This window comes from Cherax quadricarinatus, chromosome 2 (assembly GCF_038502225.1).
Source record: "Cherax quadricarinatus isolate ZL_2023a chromosome 2, ASM3850222v1, whole genome shotgun sequence".
Lineage (NCBI taxonomy): Eukaryota > Metazoa > Arthropoda > Malacostraca > Decapoda > Parastacidae > Cherax > Cherax quadricarinatus.
In genome coordinates, this window is record NC_091293.1 from 82,631,265 (window position 1) to 82,651,046 (window position 19,782).

At 44.1% G+C, this 19,782-nt stretch overlaps 1 protein-coding gene across 4 annotated transcripts in view; it reads right to left on the reverse strand.

Annotated features, from left to right (window-relative positions):
- CaMKI (Calcium/calmodulin-dependent protein kinase I) overlaps positions 1 to 19,782 on the reverse strand; it is a 919,698-nt gene that overhangs the window by 538,766 nt on the left and 361,150 nt on the right. The gene's annotated exons all lie outside the window — the stretch shown is intronic.

Here is a 19,782-nt window from a genome sequence, read left to right on the forward strand (position 1 = left end):
TTTCTCGTTTAGGGTATTGGTCAGTGTTGACGGCTCCTGTCAGGGTATTAGAGTCATCAGGGCTGGAACAGGTACAGAAATCATTAATGACCCACATAAACTCAATAAACCATTTAAGTTACTAGGAATACCTCAAAGTACTAAATATATGTTCGCTGCAGCAGAGAGAGAGAGAGAGAGAGAGAGAGAGAGAGAGAGGGAGAGAGAGAGAGAGAGAGAGAGAGAGAGAGAGAGAGAGAGAGAGAGAGAGAGAGAGAGAGAGAGAGAGAGAGAGAGAGAGAGAGAGAGAGATACAATAATATATATGTAAAGTGCTTGAAGGTCTGGTCTCAAATCTGCACATTGCCAGAGCAACATACTGGAAAGACAGTAGAAAAAAAAGCAGGCACGCCGTGGTCACAATAAGGTAACATTATATCAACATCCGTGACCCCCATTCTGCGAGTCAAGTGTAGAAGTCTTCAAGAGAAAACTGGACATGTACCTTGGCCAAGTGCCAGATCAACCAGGCTATAATGAATATGAGGGGCCACTGAGCCGCCAGCAGTAACAGTCTGGTTTATTAGACAAGCACAAGACATGCCTGGTCCAAGGCCCTGATGTGGGAGTTGGAAAACTATGGAAACCCTTCACAGGTATATCAAAGGTATATACTTAAAATTTACATATTTTGCTTAAATTCACAATAATTAAACTATGTCATAACCATCTGTGAAAACCTCAGAACAGCGTGAGAGTTAGCCAGCTGTGGTAATCTTAAAAGAGAATAGCAATGAAGTTAACCAGGTTTGATATACCTTTGAAGAGTTTCGAGAGTTAATCTACTCTTTGAGCCCGGCCATGGGCCAGGCTCGTCTAGTGGTTGCCTGGTCAACCAGGCTGTTGCTGCTGGAGGCTCGCTGCCCCACATATCCATCACAGCCTGGTTGATCTGGCACCTGCTGAAGTAATCTTAGAAGAGAGCAGCAATAAGTTAGCCAGGTGTGGTAATCTTAGAAGGGAGCAGCAATAAGTTAGCCAGGTGTGGTAATCTTAGAAGGAAGCAGCAATAAGTTAGCCAGGTGTGGTAATCTTAGAAGGGAGCAGCAATAAGTTAGCCAGGTGTGGTAATCTTAGAAGGGAGCAGCAATAAGTTAGCCAGGTGTGGTAATCTTAGAAGGGAGCAGCAATAAGTTAGCCAGGTGTGGTAATCTTAGAAGGGAGTAGCAATAAGTTAGCCAGGTGTGGTAATCTTAGAAGGAAGCAGCAATAAGTTAGCCAGGTGTGGTAATCTTAGAAGGGAGCAGCAATAAGTTAGCCAGGTGTGGTAATCTTAGAAGGGAGCAGCATCCAAGTACAAATATTCTCTGTGTGAGAACAGCATTAAGAAAATTAAAAGATGTGCAATCATCTTATTCACAGTATGCTTATTTTATATTCAGATTTCTCCCATGTACACTCACATTTCTCCCATGTACACTCACATTTCTCCCATGTACACTCACATTTCTCCCATGTACACTCACATTTCTCCCATGTACACTCACATTTCTCCCATGTACACTCACATTTCTCCCATGTACACTCACATTTCTCCCATGTACACTCACATTTCTCCCATGTACACTCACATTTCTCCCATGTACACTCACATTTCTCCCATGTACACTCACATTTCTCCCATGTACACTCACATTTCTCCCGTGTACACTCATACTTCACATGTATACACTCAGACCTCTCCAGTATACACTCATACCTCTCCAGTATACACTCAGACCTCTCCAGTATACACTCACATTTCTCCCATGTACACTCACACCTCTCCCATATACACTCACACCTCTCCATGTACACTCAGACCTCTCCCAGTATACACTCATACCTCTCCCATGTACACTCACATTTCTCCCGTGTACACTCATACTTCACATGTATACACTCAGACCTCTCCAGTATACACTCATACCTCTCCAGTATACACTCAGACCTCTCCAGTATACACTCAGACCTCTCCAGTATACACTCAGACCTCTCCAGTATACACTCAGACCTCTCCAGTATACATTCAGACTTACCCCATGTGCACTCAGACTTCTCATGTATACACTCAGACCTTTCCCGTATACACTCAGATTTCTCCTATATACTCAGATTTCTCTCATGTACACTCAAACATCTGTATACACTCAGACTTATATAAAACCCACACTTCTATAAACACCACCTTCCGTATGCACTCACACTTTCCCATATACACCCAGACTTCTGTATACATGTTTCTGTGTGATGTGATGGTTGGATTGGTATGTGGGATGAGGTAGTGTGAGGCGGTGATTGTGTCAGTAACGACCATATTGTTAGAATAAATGGCTACCCCTTGTGAGTCATTTGAGAGTTACCCTTTGTTATTCATAGCTCTCACTGCACATGCGTGGGCAGCTCTGCTTTCCTTCTGTAGCCCCGGCCCGGGCATCACTCCAAACAGCAGGGCCCAGGTGGGACAGACGATGACTAGCAGACTCCCCATTACTATTCTCCAACGCCAGCAGCCCAAGCTGTGTGTCTATATTCAGGATTCCTTCCACACTTAACACATGGTGGCAGCAATGTGGGAGTCCAAAAGAAGTTTAGAGTGTTATTATTGCATGTACTGTTGTGGAAGTTGTTTCTACCTTTGTGATGTTGGCGAACTGTTTCACAAGTCAGGTCTTAGCAGGTCCTGTTTACTGACTTTCAAAACTAGAGATGCCAAGCCCCTGATGACACTTTTCAGGTCGCTTGTTCTTTCTAGGAAGGAATATTGCTGCACACTAACAGCACCTTTCAAGGCAGGTGAAATTGCTGACCTGGAAAATGTACAGAGAACCTTCACGGCGCGCATAACGGAGATAAAACACCTTAATCACTTGGAACGCTTGAAGTTCCGCAACCTGTACTCCCTAGAACGCAGGCGGGGGAGATACATGATTATATACACTTTAAAAATCCTAGAGGGATTAGTACCAAACTTGCACACGAAAATCACTCCTTATGAAAACAAAAGACTCGGCAGACGATGCAACATTCCCCAATGAAAAGCAGGGGTGCCACTAGCACCCCTGCAACACAATAAGTGTCAGGGGCCCAAAACTGTTCAACTGCCTCCCAGCATACATAAGGGGGATTACCAATAGACTCCTGGCAGTCTTCAAGCAGGCACTGGACAAGCACCTAAAGTCAGTACCTGACCAGCCGGGCTGTGGTTCGTACGTCGGGTTACGTGCGGCCAACAGTAATAGCCTGGTTCATGTGGCCTGGTCACAGACCGGGCAGCGGGGGTGTTGACCCCCGGAACCCTCTCCAGGTATAATCCAGATCATTTCACGAGAAGCTGTCTTTTGCATGTTTCTCGGAAATGATACTGATTGAGGAGAAGCCTAGCTTCTGTACACAGCACACGTAGTGTGACCCATGGAGGGTGACCACGGGACTATGGAGGGTTGTGTGTAGGACCACGTAAGCTAAGGGAAACAGCTAAGACAGAGACCTGAGGCAGTAAATGGCCGGGTGCAGTACTCTTGCTGGGTGAGGTAGCCAAGTCCAGCGTGTGGTCTTGGGGCCTTGTGGCTAGAGGCGGGCTGATTCCTAGGAATGAACTGTTCTTACGATTCTATGCTGTAAGCATAATATTCAATTTCATTAGCTAAATTGTATACCCCTGTCTGCTTCATAATATCTGTATCATCCACGGTTATCTTAATATTTGATTCCCTTTCTCTTTGACCAAGTGTATTGTTGTACAAGTATTAAAACTGTTCCTGTTTTTATTTAGTTATTCTTAATAAGGTAAGAGTTGATGTAGGGGCGAGTGGGGGTAAGACCCATTGTAGAGAGTGAGATGAGTGAGGCAGTCTCCGCTGCTCTTCTTACATTCCCTAGCAAGGGCTGCTCCGGCTTTCCACCACTATCTCCCTTCCCGCACCATTTTCCAGTCCATCACCCCATATTTGACACTTTGCTTACGTAGCAGCATCTCAACCTCTCCATCTTAACGGTTGTCATATCTTCACCAAGCCAGTCTTGTGGCCTTAAGTCAGTGCTTGCCAACCAGTAAGCCGAACTCTCACTACCTGTCATATTCTTTCGAGAATTGACAGATTTTATCCAGTAAGATAGCCATTGGTAGGCCAGAGCCGAGAGAGTCCGTCTTTCCTGCCGTTTGAAGAAAAAGATTTGGGTCCCACTGATTTCACAAGTGAAATCTCAGGTTTGTTGCATGTACGGATCAAATGTAGACGAGGTACAGGCAGATTTGCAAGGAGAGAACATGGATTTAACATATTTATCACACCATATTCTACTGGAACCTGTACCAGACCTATTTATATACCTGCATACAGACTGCCCATTCTCAGGCCACTCTAGCAGAAGAACTCGTCAGTAACATGGTTGGTGACGGTGTCATCACTCACAGCAATTCTCCATGGAGTGGACCTCTGATTTTAGTGCTCAAACACAACGGTATTTGACGCTCAGTAATTGATTTTCTAAAGCTGTATGCTAAAACAATTCTAGGTCGTATCCTGCTTCTAATTCTTGTCCCCTCAAGGAAGGTTCCTTGATGCTGGTGAGGGGCTGTTAATCTAGAGAATTGGATCTGTGCTCTAGTTCCCTGAATAAAACCTGAATACCTTCCACATCCTCCCACAGGCGCTTCTCTCTTGATAATAATAATAATAATAATAATAATAATAATAATAAGAATAATAATAATAATAATAATAATAATAATAATAATAATAATAATTCTAATTCTTGTTGCAAAACAATGGTTACAATAAAATTTTCTCTACTCGCGGTTTGTTACATGGGTATATTTATAGTTGCTCTCCCTGAGGACAGTCAAAAATTAACAGCCTACTCCACCCATACAGCTCATTTTAACGTCCTCAAAATGGCGCTTGGTTTATGCTCCTCGCTTATCACATTCTTGAGGCTAATTACAAACATCTTTAGAAGCCTGATGTGGCGATACATTTCTAGAGACTACATTTGGTATTAGGCAAATTTGAAGCTATTCTGAAGATAAAAACTCTAAAAATGTCAGTTCCTTAGATCAAAGATAAAATTTCTTGGTAAAGTAACAGCTGATGTTGTAAGATCATTCGTAGAGTTAGCAATTTTTTACCGATTTTTCATTGCTAATATATCAGACATTAAAAGTTATTTCTAAAATTCCTTGAATTTGGAAAGTTTTTTTTCTTTTTAAATCACCACAGACGTTAGTGTTACTGGCACAAATACAGAGATCGTTTACGGCTCACAGTGAGCCAATAAAACACCTAAATTACTAGGAACGCCTTCAAGTCTTGAATATGTACTCACTGGAGCGGAGGAGAGAGAGATACATGATAGTATATACCTGGAAAGTACTCGAGGGCTTGGTCCCAAATCTGCACACTGCCATAACAACATACTGGAGTGAGAGATATGGGAGGTGTAAAATAAACCCAGTGAGGAGCAGGCGTGCAGTTGGGACAATAAGAGAACACTGTATCAACATCCGGGGTCCCAGACTATTCAACATCTTACCAGAAGATATCAGAAACACTGCTGGAACAAGTGTAGAAGTCTTCAAGAGGAAACTGGACAAGTATATTCACCAGGTGCCAGATCAACCAGGCTGTGATGGATATGTGGGGCAGCAGGCCTCCAGCAGCAACAGCTTGGTTGACCAGGCAAGCACCAGACGAGCCTGGCTCATGGCCGGGCTCCGAGAGTAGTGAAGCTCTCGAAACTCTTCAAAGGTATTACCACGCACTCTTCCCCAGGCCCAGACTCGTGGAACTCAGTGTTCATCAGAAACTGTAAGAAATCTCCGTTTACGAGCATTAACCGCTCTATGGAGAAGCATGGACACAGGGGTCAACCCACATTCAGTAAAAACAACAGATATACCTCACTCCACAATGGTGGCAGTAAAGCAACTGCACTAACGTCCCACATCATAAAAATCGTTGAAAGGGTTCTAAGAAGCAAGATCACCATCTACTTAGTTACCCATCACTTGAACAACTTAGGTTAGCATTGGTTTAGAGGAGGTTGCACCTGCCTCTCGCAGCTACTGGATCACTATGACATGGTTTTCGATGCACTGGAGAACAGTCAAAATGCAGATGTGGTATACACAGACTTTGCTAAAGCCTTCGCCAAGTGGGATCATAGTGCAATAGCATAAAATGCGTGATAAAGGTATAACAGGAAAAGTTGGCAGATGTATCTATAACTCCATAATAAATAGAACACAAGGTAACAGTAAACAGAGTAAAGTCTGAGGCAGCTACGGAGAAACGCTCTGTTCCACAGGGCACAGTACTCGCTCCCATCCTGTTCCTACATCGAAGACACTGGACATCAACCAAATCTTCAAATTACCTGGAGTTTACCTGGAGAGAGTTCCGGGGGTCAACGCCCCCGCGGCCCGGTCTGTGACCAGGCCTCTCAAAACAATATAAAGTTGAATGAAGAGAAATTTCAACCACTCAGATATGGAAAACTGGAGAAAATTAAAACTGTATCAGGGTATACAACAAATTCTAACCATACAATAGGGCGAAAAAATTATGTGAAGAACCTGGGAGTGATAATGTCAGAGAATCTCACTTTCGAAGATCACGACAATGTATCTACCACATTTGCTAGAAAACTGATAGGATAGATACTGAGAACATTCAAAACTAGAGATGTCAGGCAAATAATGATTCATTTCAAAGCGTTTGTTCTCTCTAGACTTTAACGTTGCTATACACTAACGGCCCCTTTCAAGGCAGGCGAAATTGAAGACTGGAGAATATACAAAGAACGTCCTTTACTGCACGTATATATAAAGCCCTAAATTACCTGGAACGGTTGAAGGCTCTTGACCTTGGAACGCAAGTGAGAAAGATACAGGATAATATATACTTGGAAAATCCTAGAGAAACTAGTTCCAAGACTGTTAACTGCCTCCCAGCAAACATAAATAGACCCCCGGATGTTTTCTAGAAGGAGCTGGATAGAGACCTAAAGTCAGTTCCTGACCAGCCGGGCTATGGTTCGTACGTTGGTTTGCATACGGCCAACAGTAACAGCCTGGTTGATCAGACCCTGATCCACCACGAGGCCTGGTCCTGGACCGGGCCAAGGGAGCATTGACCCTCGGAATGCCCTCCAGATATGTGTCCGTGTGTGAGGTGGTCGTAGTGTTGGTGTACTTACTTAGTTGTGGTTGCAGGGATCGATTCACAGCTCCTGGTCCCGCCTCTTCACTGGTCGCTACTAGGTCACTCTTCTTGCTCCGTGAGCTTTATCATTCCTCTTCTTAAAGCTATGTATGGATCCTGCCTCCACTACATCACTTCCCAGACTATTCTACTTCCTGACAACTCTGTTACTGAAGAAATGCTTCCTGACATCCCTGTGATTCATCTGAGTTTCCAAATTCCAGTTGTGACCCCTTGTTGCTGTGTCCCATCTCTGGAACATCCTGTATGTCCACCTTGTCGATTCCTTTCAGTATTTTATATGTCGTTATCATATCCCCCCTATCTCTCTTGTCCTTTAGTGTCGTCAGGTTGATTTCCCTTAGCCTCTCCTCGTAGGACATACCTCTTAGCTCTGAGACTAGTCTTGTTGCAAACCTTTGCACTTTCTCTAGTTTCTTTACGTGCTTGGCTAGGTGTGGGTTCCAAACTGGTGCCGCATACTCCAATATGGGCCTAACGTACACGGTGTACAGGGTCCTGAACGATTCCTTATTAAGATGTCGGAATGCTGTTCTGAGGTTTGCTAGGCGCCCATATGCTGCAGCAGTTAATTGGTTGATGTGTGCTTCAGGAGATGTGCCTGGTGTTATACTCACCCCAAGATCTTTTTCCTTGAGTGAGGTTTGTAGTCTCTGGCCCCCTAGACTGTACTCCGTCTGTGGTCTTCTTTGCCCTTCCCCAATCGTCATGACTTTGCACTTGGTGGAGTTGAACTCCAGGAGCCAATTGCTGGACCAGGTCTGCAGCCTGTCCAGATCCCTTTGCAGTTCTGTCTGGTCCTCGTCCGATTGAATTCTTCTCATCAACTTCACATCATCTGCAAACAGGGACACTTCGGAGTCTATTCCTTCCGTCATGTCGTTCACAAATACCAGAAACAGCACTGGTCCTTGGACTGACCCCTGTGGGACCCCGCTGGTCACAGGTGCCCACTCTGACACCTCGCCACGTACCATGACTCGCTGCTGTCTTCCTGTGTGTGTGAGTGTGAGGTTGTTTGTATATGTTTGTAGTTTAACTCTGTTTTGATTGCGTGTCTCTTTATGCTTACCTCCGCTGCCATCTTTAACACACACACACACACACACACACACACACACACACACACACACACACACACACACACACACACACTCACTCACACACACACACACACACAAACACACATACACACACACACATCACAGGGATGTTAGGAAGTATTTCTTCAGCCACAGAGTAGTCAGGAAGTGGAATAGTTTGGGAAGCGATGTAGTGGAGGCAGGATCCATACATAGCTTTAAGCAGAGGTATGATAAAGCTCACGGTTCAGGGAGAGTGACCTAGTAGCGACCAGTGAAGAGGCGGGGCCAGGAGCTAGGACTCGACCCCTGCAACCTCAACTAGGTGAGTAACTAGGTGAGTACACACACACACACACACACGAATCATTCGGCCACTTTATAAAGCATACGTCAGTCCCATCTTAGAGTACGCAGCACCAGCATGGAACCCACCCCTGAGACAGCATACTAAGAGACTGAAGGAAAAGCAGAGATTTGCAACGAGACAACGAGATTGTTACCAGAGCAATGAAGAGAAATTAATGGAGTTAGACACTGACAACACTGGAAGATGCAAGGAGCAGGGAAGACTTGATTTGAGAGGCGGAAACAGGTACTCAGGGGCACAACTGGAAGTTAAAGAAGCAGATGAGCCACAGGGAAGTCAGGAAGTATTTCTTCAGTCTCCGGGTAGTCGGAAAATGGAATGACCCCGGCAATTATGTGGTGGAAGCAGGCTCCTTACATAGCTTTAAGAACGGGTATGATATGACGCACGAGGGTAGTAGGGAGTAAATCTGGCAAGCGACAAGCTGAGATTCAGGGCCAGGAGCTAAGACAAGATCCCATCCCCCTGCAACTACATATAGGCGAGTACATATAACCGGGTGCTCTCTCTCTCTCTCTCCCTCTCGTCTTACGGTCCTGGTGTCTTCAAGAAAGCACTGCTCAGGAAGTCGTAAGTTACGAGCCTTGCGACCATCTTCCACACACTCTCTCCTTCCATTTGGGTCTAATAAACTTACTCTCTTTATTTCTTGCACACACACACACACACACACACAACAGTGAAGAGGCGGGGCCAGGAGCTGTGAAACGACACCAGCAACCACAATTAGGTGAATACAATTACGTGAATACACACACACACACGTGGACGTAGAATCCATGCATAGCTTCAAGAAGAGGTACGATAAAGCTCATGGAGCAGAAAGATTATGGACCTAGTAGCGACCAGTGAATAGGTGAGACCAGGAGCTGTGACTCGACCCCTGCAGCCACGACTGGGTCAAAATTTAGGGTGCCAGAAATAAGTGGGGAGGTAATCCGGTGGATCAAAGAGCACCTTAAGGGGCACAGAAAGAGCGATGGTCCTGAAAGAGACGTTATAATAAGGATGAATAATAAGCTGGGTTCTGCAAGGATCGGTATTAGGACCCGTCGTGTTTCTGGGTTATGTGAAAGACTTACCAGATGGGCTTGAGTCAGATGTATCTCTGTTCACTGAAGATGTAAACTAATGAGAATACAAACAGATGAGGACGGGAAATGGCTGAAAGTGAAAGCTATTATTAGAGAGAATCTTAAATGAACTACCATGCAAAAAAAAAAGAAAATGGTGTTTGTGATTACCATGTTGAAGTGGACGAGAATAGGAGGCGACCTGTGGAAGTCAACTTGTTACCTGAGGAAGTGTTGCCATTGATGCAAAGTAAACTATAACTATCACAGCAAATTGTGTTTTTCTGAAAGGTTTAAATATGTGAAGTTATTTAATGAAAAAAAGTATTAGATACGATAACGGAAACAGAAAGAAGTGGAATGCAAAACCAGAGATACGAGCAGTCACGTGATTACAAAAGAATTACTGTATTAGACCTATGAGGCCTGGTCACAGACCGGGCCGAGGGGGCGTTGATCCCCAAAACCCTCTCCAGGTATACTGTACCATTTGCAGGCCTAGAGAGGATGAGACTATCTAGGACAACATGAGGATGGGTCAGCCACCTGAAGACCTGCACCCAGACGAAAGGCACACATCAGGTTCAACTGCAGTACCTCACTTTTGTGTTTTTCGGGCTCACCCTCCTTGTGGGCTCTTTTTTTTGAGCAGCAAGACAGGGTTAGTAAGTTGGCAAAAAATATAGGAAAATTTGCCGCTATTACTGTCTTCAGCAGGCACCATCTTTATACCAGCACAACAGAACAAGGGGTCCACCGCAGTAAGTCTGCTAACCCGTGTTGCTCCCACCTACTTATTCCAACCCTTGCGAGTTTGCACTTGCTCACCTCAACCCACACATCCACTCCAGACCAAAAGAGAAAAACTGGGACAAAATTTAATAGGTTTAAGAAAGAGGCAGAGGGAAAAAGGAATGAAACTGATGGACACTAAAACAAACGGGAAAGATGCAAAGAGGGAAGAGAAGGACCCTGATAATGAAGGTAGACTCTTAAAGCAGCACGTAATGAGATAGTCCAGAGACGAGGAAGAGCATGAATCAAGAAAGGGACAACCAACATATGCATCTTTATTCCGAAACGTTTCGCCTACACAGTAGGCTTCTTCAGTCGAGTACAGGAGCAGTAAAGATGTGAAGACGATGCAACCAGTCCATCACCCTTGAAAATTTAGATTTGAGGTTGTCAGTCCCTCAGCCTGGAGAAGAATTCTGTTCCATAGTCTGAAACAATATGAAGAACCAGCGACAGTGTTGAGACTTACATACTGTCGACAGGAGAAGTTCCAACCATTCTCACTTAAAAAAGTTGCCCAAGGTGTTTTCTTCTGTACCAAGATGCCATTATGTTGCAGTGCCTAAATGTTGCTTATGTGTCTTACTTACCAACTCATCGGTATTGCACGCCATTTTTTATATTCATATGTTCAGCAGGTCAGGAGGGAGAATAAAATAGAACTGGACAATGACTTAGGAAATCAAGATGAAGAAGTTAGTCTTCATGAGACAAAAACAGGAGGATATGAGGGCTAAATAAAGGAAGACAACCTGAGAGGAAAATATAAAGGAAGAATGAACAATTAAAGATGGGATGGTTCTGGGAGTTACAATTGAGAAAAGGAATATCTCTTTCTTTTTTTTAAGGGTAAGAGCTTATTTCAAGGAAAAAGACAAGGCTCTTGTGAATTCTGTTTAAAAGAACAGAAAAAGGAACCTGGTACTGGGAAGAGAATCATATTTGAGAGGATCTCGCATCTCTGAGACGGTTTCTAAGACGGTTTCTGTCAAAGATTGAATGGTGAATTCATGAAAGGCAGAAAGGGAGCCATTTTAAAAAAGAAGAAAACCACAAAGGAATGGAACAAGGAACAGTTCCCACCAACTTTAAAGGGATGTAAAATAACAAAGCAAACAGTGTCTAGAAAATGTCCAAACACTCCATTAAGACTCCGTGTGCTATATCCAAAGAAACAATAAAAACACAACATTCTCAGAAAACAGAAAGACATAGAAAAATCAGAGTGTGGAATCTGAATATAGATGGAGTCAGTAACAAAAGTGTAGACATGAAATAAAATTTAGCAGAGGAAAACCTTGAGATTAAAGTCTCAGGAGTTAAAAAAATGCAATATTCCCTTAAGGATACCAAATAGTAAGAAAATAAATGGGTAGAATTGAGCGTCAAAATCCCCAGAAGAAGTGAGGGGAATTTAAGGGATTACTTAAGAAATACCAGCAACACCACCAAACAATACAAGACCAAGAGAGGAATATGATCAGAAGAGGATAATGACTTACATATTATATATATGTTGGAAGAATTACCGACAATATGTAAAGTAAAAGGACACAAGTGCAACTAATGTGACATTTTATGTGACATTTTATTGTGTTTCACATAAAATGTCACATAAAATGTCACATTAGTTGCACTAAACTTTTAGTACTAAGAGACTGACTGGGAAAACTAGCTGTCCTATGGAGGACTAGAAACATGTGATGCAAATGGTTGAGAAAACCGACAAGTTGAATAATGAGAAGTGCAACATTTGGGAATCTTGATTGTGGAAAGATGATGAGGAGTTAGAGGCAATCAGTCCCTCAGTTTAGCGTCAATGTCTTCAGTCAATCAGTCAAGACTGATTGACTGAACATATCGACTCCAGGCTGAGGGACTTATTACCCAAACTCCTCCTCATCTTCCACCATTTTTCGCTGTACTGGACTGAAGAAGCCACTGGCTGGTGAAACATTTCCATAACAAACAATCCCAAATGCTACAAAGGCCTCACATTATTCAACCAGAAACATGGACACCAAAACTTACGAAAAGAGCAACAGTGAATTTTCTGAGCCAGAGTGTAAAGAAACAAATGTGAGACGGACGATGACATGTTAAATATATACACAACTGACGAGTAGATGAAGAATAGACATGACCTACAACTGAACACATTGATTGTGGAGACGCTTCGAAAATCAGCAGTGAGACGGTGGAAGACAGGAAGACAGGTGCTCAGTCTCTTAGGCTTGCAAGGCTGATGACTGATCACTTCAAATTACTACCACACGTTTTGAACCGTCCCAACAGTTTCATCAAAGATCAGGGACTGATAACCTCAAGCTACTTCTTCATGTCTTCTACTGTCTCCAGAATTGTTCTCCGAATTGCATTAATTACGCCACTGGCTGGAGAAACGTTTCCAGAATAAAGACAACCAAGTGTGCACACAAAATAAATACGACTCAGGTGCCAGCAATCATGTGGTGCTAAGTCCTGAGAGGATATGTTAATGAAGGAAATTAGGAGTAACAGGAAATGGTACTACAGAAGATGCAACTATGATGTCACGAGAAATTTTCTGAAAGAAGCGCAGTAGGAAAGGAAACTATATAGCAAAGCTGTACCAGCAAATACATAAATAAAGGAATCAACGTGCCAGGAGGCGAAGGAAAGATTTATAACAAGAATGAAGATAAGAAATAAGAAAAAAAAACAAAGAGAGCCCAAGGTTCAATTAGGAATATAGAGAAGGAAAGGAGAGTTAGAAGAAGCCCTGGAAGAATTACAGAGCATTTCAAATCCCAGCAAAAGGGGAAACATGGAGAATGTTCATGGATAAGAATCGAATGTTCATGGATAAGAAGAGAGGCTGGAAGATACTTCGAAAATGTTGAAGCATCAGAAGACGAAATAGAACCAGAGTTACTCTACATCCATATTAGAAAAAGAAAAATGTAAAGAACCAAGTGATAAGATTGAAGGAGAGAAACTAAAAGATGTCAGAAAAAGATAAAAAGTGCTCAGCAACAGGTTCAAACAGGTCTTCACTAAGAAAGCCGAGAGCAACCTAAAGGCAATGTATTTGTAATAGATTAAGAGGTCAAGGAAAACATCAACAGAAGAAACTTATGAAACTACTAAAGAAACTTGATGTAACAAAAGCAATGGAACCGGAAAGCCTAACTCCATGGATGCTGAGAGATGGAACGGACCCCAGTGGTAAAGATCTTAAACCAGTCACTCTACTCTGTGAAGCTATTAGAAAATTGGAAAAATGACAATGCTGTTCTCATATATAAAAAAATGGAGTAGCCAAGAGTCATTGAATTACAGGTTACTATGTCTAACATCCATACTTTCAAAAGTTGTGGCGAAGATGGTATGGAAAAGGATATTATAGCATTTGGAGAGAAAAACATCACGGATTTAAAGACGAAAATCCTGCCTTATAAACTTGCTACACTTTTATGATACTGGAAAAAAAAGACAGTGCTGGGTGAATTCTGGCTTCTTGGACCTCAAGAAAGCATTCGATACAATTACTACACCAGAGATTAGTTCAGAAATCTGACGTTCAGGCAGAGTTGATAAGCAGAGTGCTTCATTCAGTTAGGGAGTACATGAAAGACAGAATATAAAGAGTAATAGTAAAAACCGAGGCAGAGTAATGGATGAGAATAACGAATAGAATCCCACAAGGATAAATATTAGAACTGCTACTGTTCCTAATATATATCAACGACCTAGAAAAATGACTTATCACTATTTTCTTATGATGTAGTGCTCCTTGCAGATGTGGTCCAACAAGTCACTTTAGCGTTCAGTCCAACGGAATGTAAGGTTATGAGCTGGGGACGAGTGTCGACTAGACACAGTATGTAGCATGGGCGGAGAAACCATAAATAACAGTAAATAAAGAGAACCTATGGTAAGTATTCTACTAGTTATATTGCCAGAATTACAGATACACTGTACAGAAGGGTCCCGCTTATAATGCGAAAGAATAAAAGCCTGTTAACGTATTTACACTATCATATATTAAGTGGGCAATAGAGTTATTTCTAAAAATGCATTAACAGTACATACATTACTTAGCTCAAAATATTTTCGCTCTTAGCTTATTGTTAGTGGTGAATATATCTATTGTAGGAAGTCTGAATAAATGAAAAATGGGTATAACTGAACACAGCTGCAATAGCGAAACGCCGTAAAGTGAAGCACTATAGCCAGGGTCCACATGTATAATGTCAGTGGCAAAAGCAAGATCAATAAGCCTTAGAATAGCGTTCACGAAGTTGAACAAGGAATCCTTTAGAACTTTATATGCGATATATGTTAGGTTTATCACTGAGTATTCAGAAAGACGCCCTATCTGGTCAAGAACGTGCAGAAGCTCGAAAAGGTCTAAAGATTTACAACCAGACTAGCAAGAAAATTCAGAGGAATGATTTACGAGGAGAGGCTCAAGAAACTGAGCTTGGAAACCCAAAAGGAGAATAGGACTAAAGGAGACATGATTACGACATACCAAATCTGAAGAGGATATAGCGCAGACAAGGAGTTTGAATTAAAAGGACCAGGATTAAAGGCACACAGTTAGAAGCTGCACATACAGATGAGTCATAGTGATACAAGGAATCATTACTGTAGTATAAGAAGGGTTGAGGCAGTGGTCGAAACAGCCTTAATACACAGCTTCAAGAGTAGATATGATAAGGCCCAAATGACGGGAAATTAGTCATACCTATCACAGTGGTTTAGAAGGACGGGTCAGGAGTTTCGACCCTACAAATAAAATTAGGTGAGCACAACTCGGTGAGTAAACACACACACACACACACACACACACACACACACACACACACACACACACACACACACACACACACACACACACACACACACACACACACACACACACACACACACACACACACACACACACACACACACACACACATAACACCGAACACATCACCGGAGGCACACATCAACCAAATAACCGCTGCAGCATACGGGCGCCTGGCAAACCTGAGAATAGCGTTCCGATACCTTAATAAGGAATCGTTCAAGACACTGTACACTGTGTATGTTAGGCCCATACTGGAGTATGCAGCACCAGTCTGGAACCCACACCTGGTCAAGCACGTCAAGAAGTTAGAGAAAGTACAAAGGTTTGCAACAAGGCTAGTCTCAGAGCTCAAGGGAATGTCGTACGAGGAAAGGTTGAGGGAAATCGGACTGACGACACTGGAGGATAGAAGGGTCAGGGGAGACATGATAACGACATACAAGATACTGCGGGGAATAGACAAGGTGGACAGAGATAGGATGTTCCAGAGAGGGGACACAGGGACAAGGGGTCACAACTGGAAGCTGAAGACTCAGACGAGTCACAGGGACGTTAGGAAGTATTTCTTCAGTCATAGAGTTGTCAGGAAATGGAATAGCCTAGCAAGTGAAGTAGTGGAGGCAGGAACCATACATAGTTTTAAGAAGAGGTATGATACAGCTCAGGAAGCAGAGAGAGAGAGGACCTAGTAGCGATCAGTGAAGAGGCGGGGCCAGGAGCTGAGTCTCGACCCCTGCAACCACAATTAGGTGAGTACACTCACACACACACACACACACACACACACACACACACACACACACACACACACACAGACACACACACAGACACACAGACACACTCACACACACACACACACACACACACTCACACACACACACACACACACACACACACACACACACACACACACACACACACACACACTCACACACACACACACACTCACACACACACACACACACACACACACACACACACACACACACACACACACACACACACACACACACACACACACACACACACACACACACACACACACCCGAAGTTGTTGTATATCCACATCAGAAGGAAAACAACAGTCAAGGACCAGGTAATCAGACTGAGGAAGGAAGGTAGGGAGTTCACAAGAAACGACCAAGAGGTATGTGAGGAGAGTGGTGGAGCACCTAGAAAGACACAAGCTTATAAACGACAACCAGCACGGTTTCAGGGAAGAAAAATCCTGCGTCACAAACCTGATTGAAGATTGAGACACTAATGCAACATATAGAAATCTTTATTGAGGAAACGTTTCGCCACACAGTGGCTTCATCAGTCCAATGCAAAGCAGAAAGGTGTAAGGAGAGGAGGAATTTGAGGTAATCAGCCCCTCAGCCTGGAGTCGATGTGTTCAGTCCATCAATCTTGTAGAATGTACAGCATAGGGCCGTAGACGTGGCTTATATACTGTAGTGAGGTGAGGTGAAGCAGGAGGAGGTGGGGTCATAGTGGTACCATCCACTAGTCGAAGTAGGTCTTCGTCCAAAGGTTCGACAAGTGTTGAAGAATTCTTTGTAACAAGATCCCATGATGATGCAGTGTCTGGAGTTTTATGACACGGTAACAGAAGTAAAGCACGAGAGAGAGGGGTGGATAGACTGCATTTTCTTGGACTGCAAGAAGGCCTTCGACACAGTTCCTCACAAGAGGTTAATGCAAAAGCTAGAGGATCAGGCACACATAACATGAAAGGCATTGCAATGGATCAGACATTATCTGACAGGGAGGCAACAACGAGTCATGGTACGTGACGAGGTGTCAGAGTGGGCGCCTGTGACGAACGGGGTTCCACAGGGGTCAGTCCTAGGGCCTGTACTGTTTTTGGTATATGTGAATGACATAACGGAAGGGATAGACACAGAAGTGTCCCTGTTTGTAGATGATGTGAAGTTAATGAGGAGAATTAAATCGGTCGAGGATCAGGCAGCACTACAAAGAGACCTGGACAGGCTACAAGCCTGATCCAGCAACTGGCTCCTTGAATTTAACCCCGCTAAATGTAAAGTCATGAAGATCGAGGAAGGGTAAAGAAGACCGCAGACAGAGTATAGGCTAGGGGAGCCAAAGACTGCAAACCTTACTCAAGGAAAAAGATCTTGGGGTAAGTATAATACCGAGCACGTCTCCTGAGGCGCACATCAGTCAGATAACTGCAGTAGCATACGGGCGCCTCAGTAAGGAATCGTTCAAGACTCTATACACTGTGTACGTTACGCCCATATTGGAGTATGCAGCACCAGTGTGGAATCCACACCTGGTCAAGCACGTCAAGACATTAGAAAAAGTGCAAAGGTTTGCAACAAGACTAGTCCCAGAGCTAAGGAGATTGTCCTATGAAGAAAGGTTAAGGGAAATCAGCCTGACGACACTGGAGGACAGGAGGGTCAGGGGAGACATGATATCGAAATATAAAATTTTGAGAAAAACTGACAAGGTGGACAAAGACAGTAATTTCCAGAGAAGGGATAGAAACAAGGGGTCACAATTGGAGTTGAAGATTCCTATGAATCAATGGAATGTTAGGAAGTATTTCTTCGGTCATAGTGTTGTCAGGAAGTGGAAAAGTCTGGAAAGTGACGTAATGGAGGCAGGAACCATACTCATGGAACAGGGAGAGAGAGGACCTAGTATAATAAGTGAAGAGACGGGGCCAGGAACTATGACTCGATCCCTGCAACCACAAATAGGTGAGTACAAATAAGTGAGTACACACACACAGGTCTAGTAGCGACCACCGAAGAGGCAGGACATGGAGCTGTGAATCAACCCCTGCAACTGCAAGCAGGTGAGTACACCCACACACCAACTTCTCTCTCTCTCTCTCTCTCTCTCTCTCCCTCAGAATAAACCAAGATATTTCGTGCAGTAATAATCCCTTAAGATAATCCGGGACTTGATAAACTACACCGCCGATCTTATTCAAACGAGATAAAAAAGAAAAGAGCTTTGGCGCCACCAAAAAGAGCCCAGGGACTCCGTAGAGCTGGCAACCATGGAGTCAGGAGCTCCATTGTCTAAAAGCATAGAGCCAGGGCTCTTTTACTGGTAAGCATAGAGGCAGATGCTCTTATTCGCAAGCATAGAGTCGTGGTCTCTAATGTCTGGAAGCTTGAAGTCATGGTTTCCAGTGCCATCAAACTCAGAGCAAAGAACTCTTGCCGACACGCACTGAGCAATGAGCTCTACTGCAAGTCTGCACTGAGCAAGGGGCTCAATTGCCAGTGCGCATAGAGTTAGAGGCTCTATTGCTGGTAGACAGGGTCAAGGAAGCACAGATCCAGGGGCTCTATTCCTGATACAGTCCACACCTGAGGGGACTCTCTCCTCTGAAGTTTAAGGGTGAGGAGCTCTATTGTCTAGAATGTTGAGCTGAGGAGCTGTGTTGTCCAGAATGTTGACCTGAGGAGCTCTATTGTCCAGAATGTTGAGCTGAGGAGCTCTATTGTCCAGAATGATGAGCTGAGGAGCTCAGGTGATGTTAGAATTTACACCAGAGGAGCTCTACTGCCAGGACTATACACATAAGAGGCTCTATTAAGAGGAGAGTTATCTATTAAGAGGAAAGTTGTCTATTAACAGAAGAGTTATCTATTACACAGTGTCTATTGTAGTGTCTATTGCACAATGTTTATTACAGTGTCTATTGGAGCAATAACAACAGATTAAGATGAGAGTATGGGAGGACGGGAAGACCAGAGTGTGGGAGGACGGGAAGACCAGAGTGTGGGAGGACGGGAAGACCAGAGTGTGGGAGGACGGGAAGACCAGAGTGTGGGAGGACGGGAAGACCAGAGTGTGAGAGGAGGGGAAGACCAGAGTGTGGGAGGACGGGAAGGTGGAGCGTGGGAGGACTGGAAGACCAGAGTGTGGGAGGACGGGAAGACCAGAGTGTGGGAGGACTGGAAGACCAGAGTGTGGGAGGACGGGAAGACCAGAGTGTGGGAGGACGGGAAGACCAGAGTGTGGGAGGACGGGAAGACCAGAGTGTGGGAGGACGGGAAGACCAGAGTGTGGGAGGACGGGAAGACCAGAGTGTGGGAGGACGGGAAGACCAGAGTGGGAGGAGGGGAAGACCAGAGTGTGGGAGGACGGGAAGACCAGAGTGTGGGAGGACGGGAAGACCAGAGTGTGGGAGGGGAAGACCAGAGTGTGGGAGGACAGAGTGTGGGAGGGGAAGGAGGACGGGAAGGCCAGAGTGTGGGAGGACGGGAAGACCAGACTGTGGGAGGACGGGAAGAGGACCAGAGTGTGGGAGGACGGGAAGACCAGACTGTGGGAGGACGGGAAGACCCAGAGTGTGGGAGGACGGGAAGACCAGAGTGTGGGAGGACGG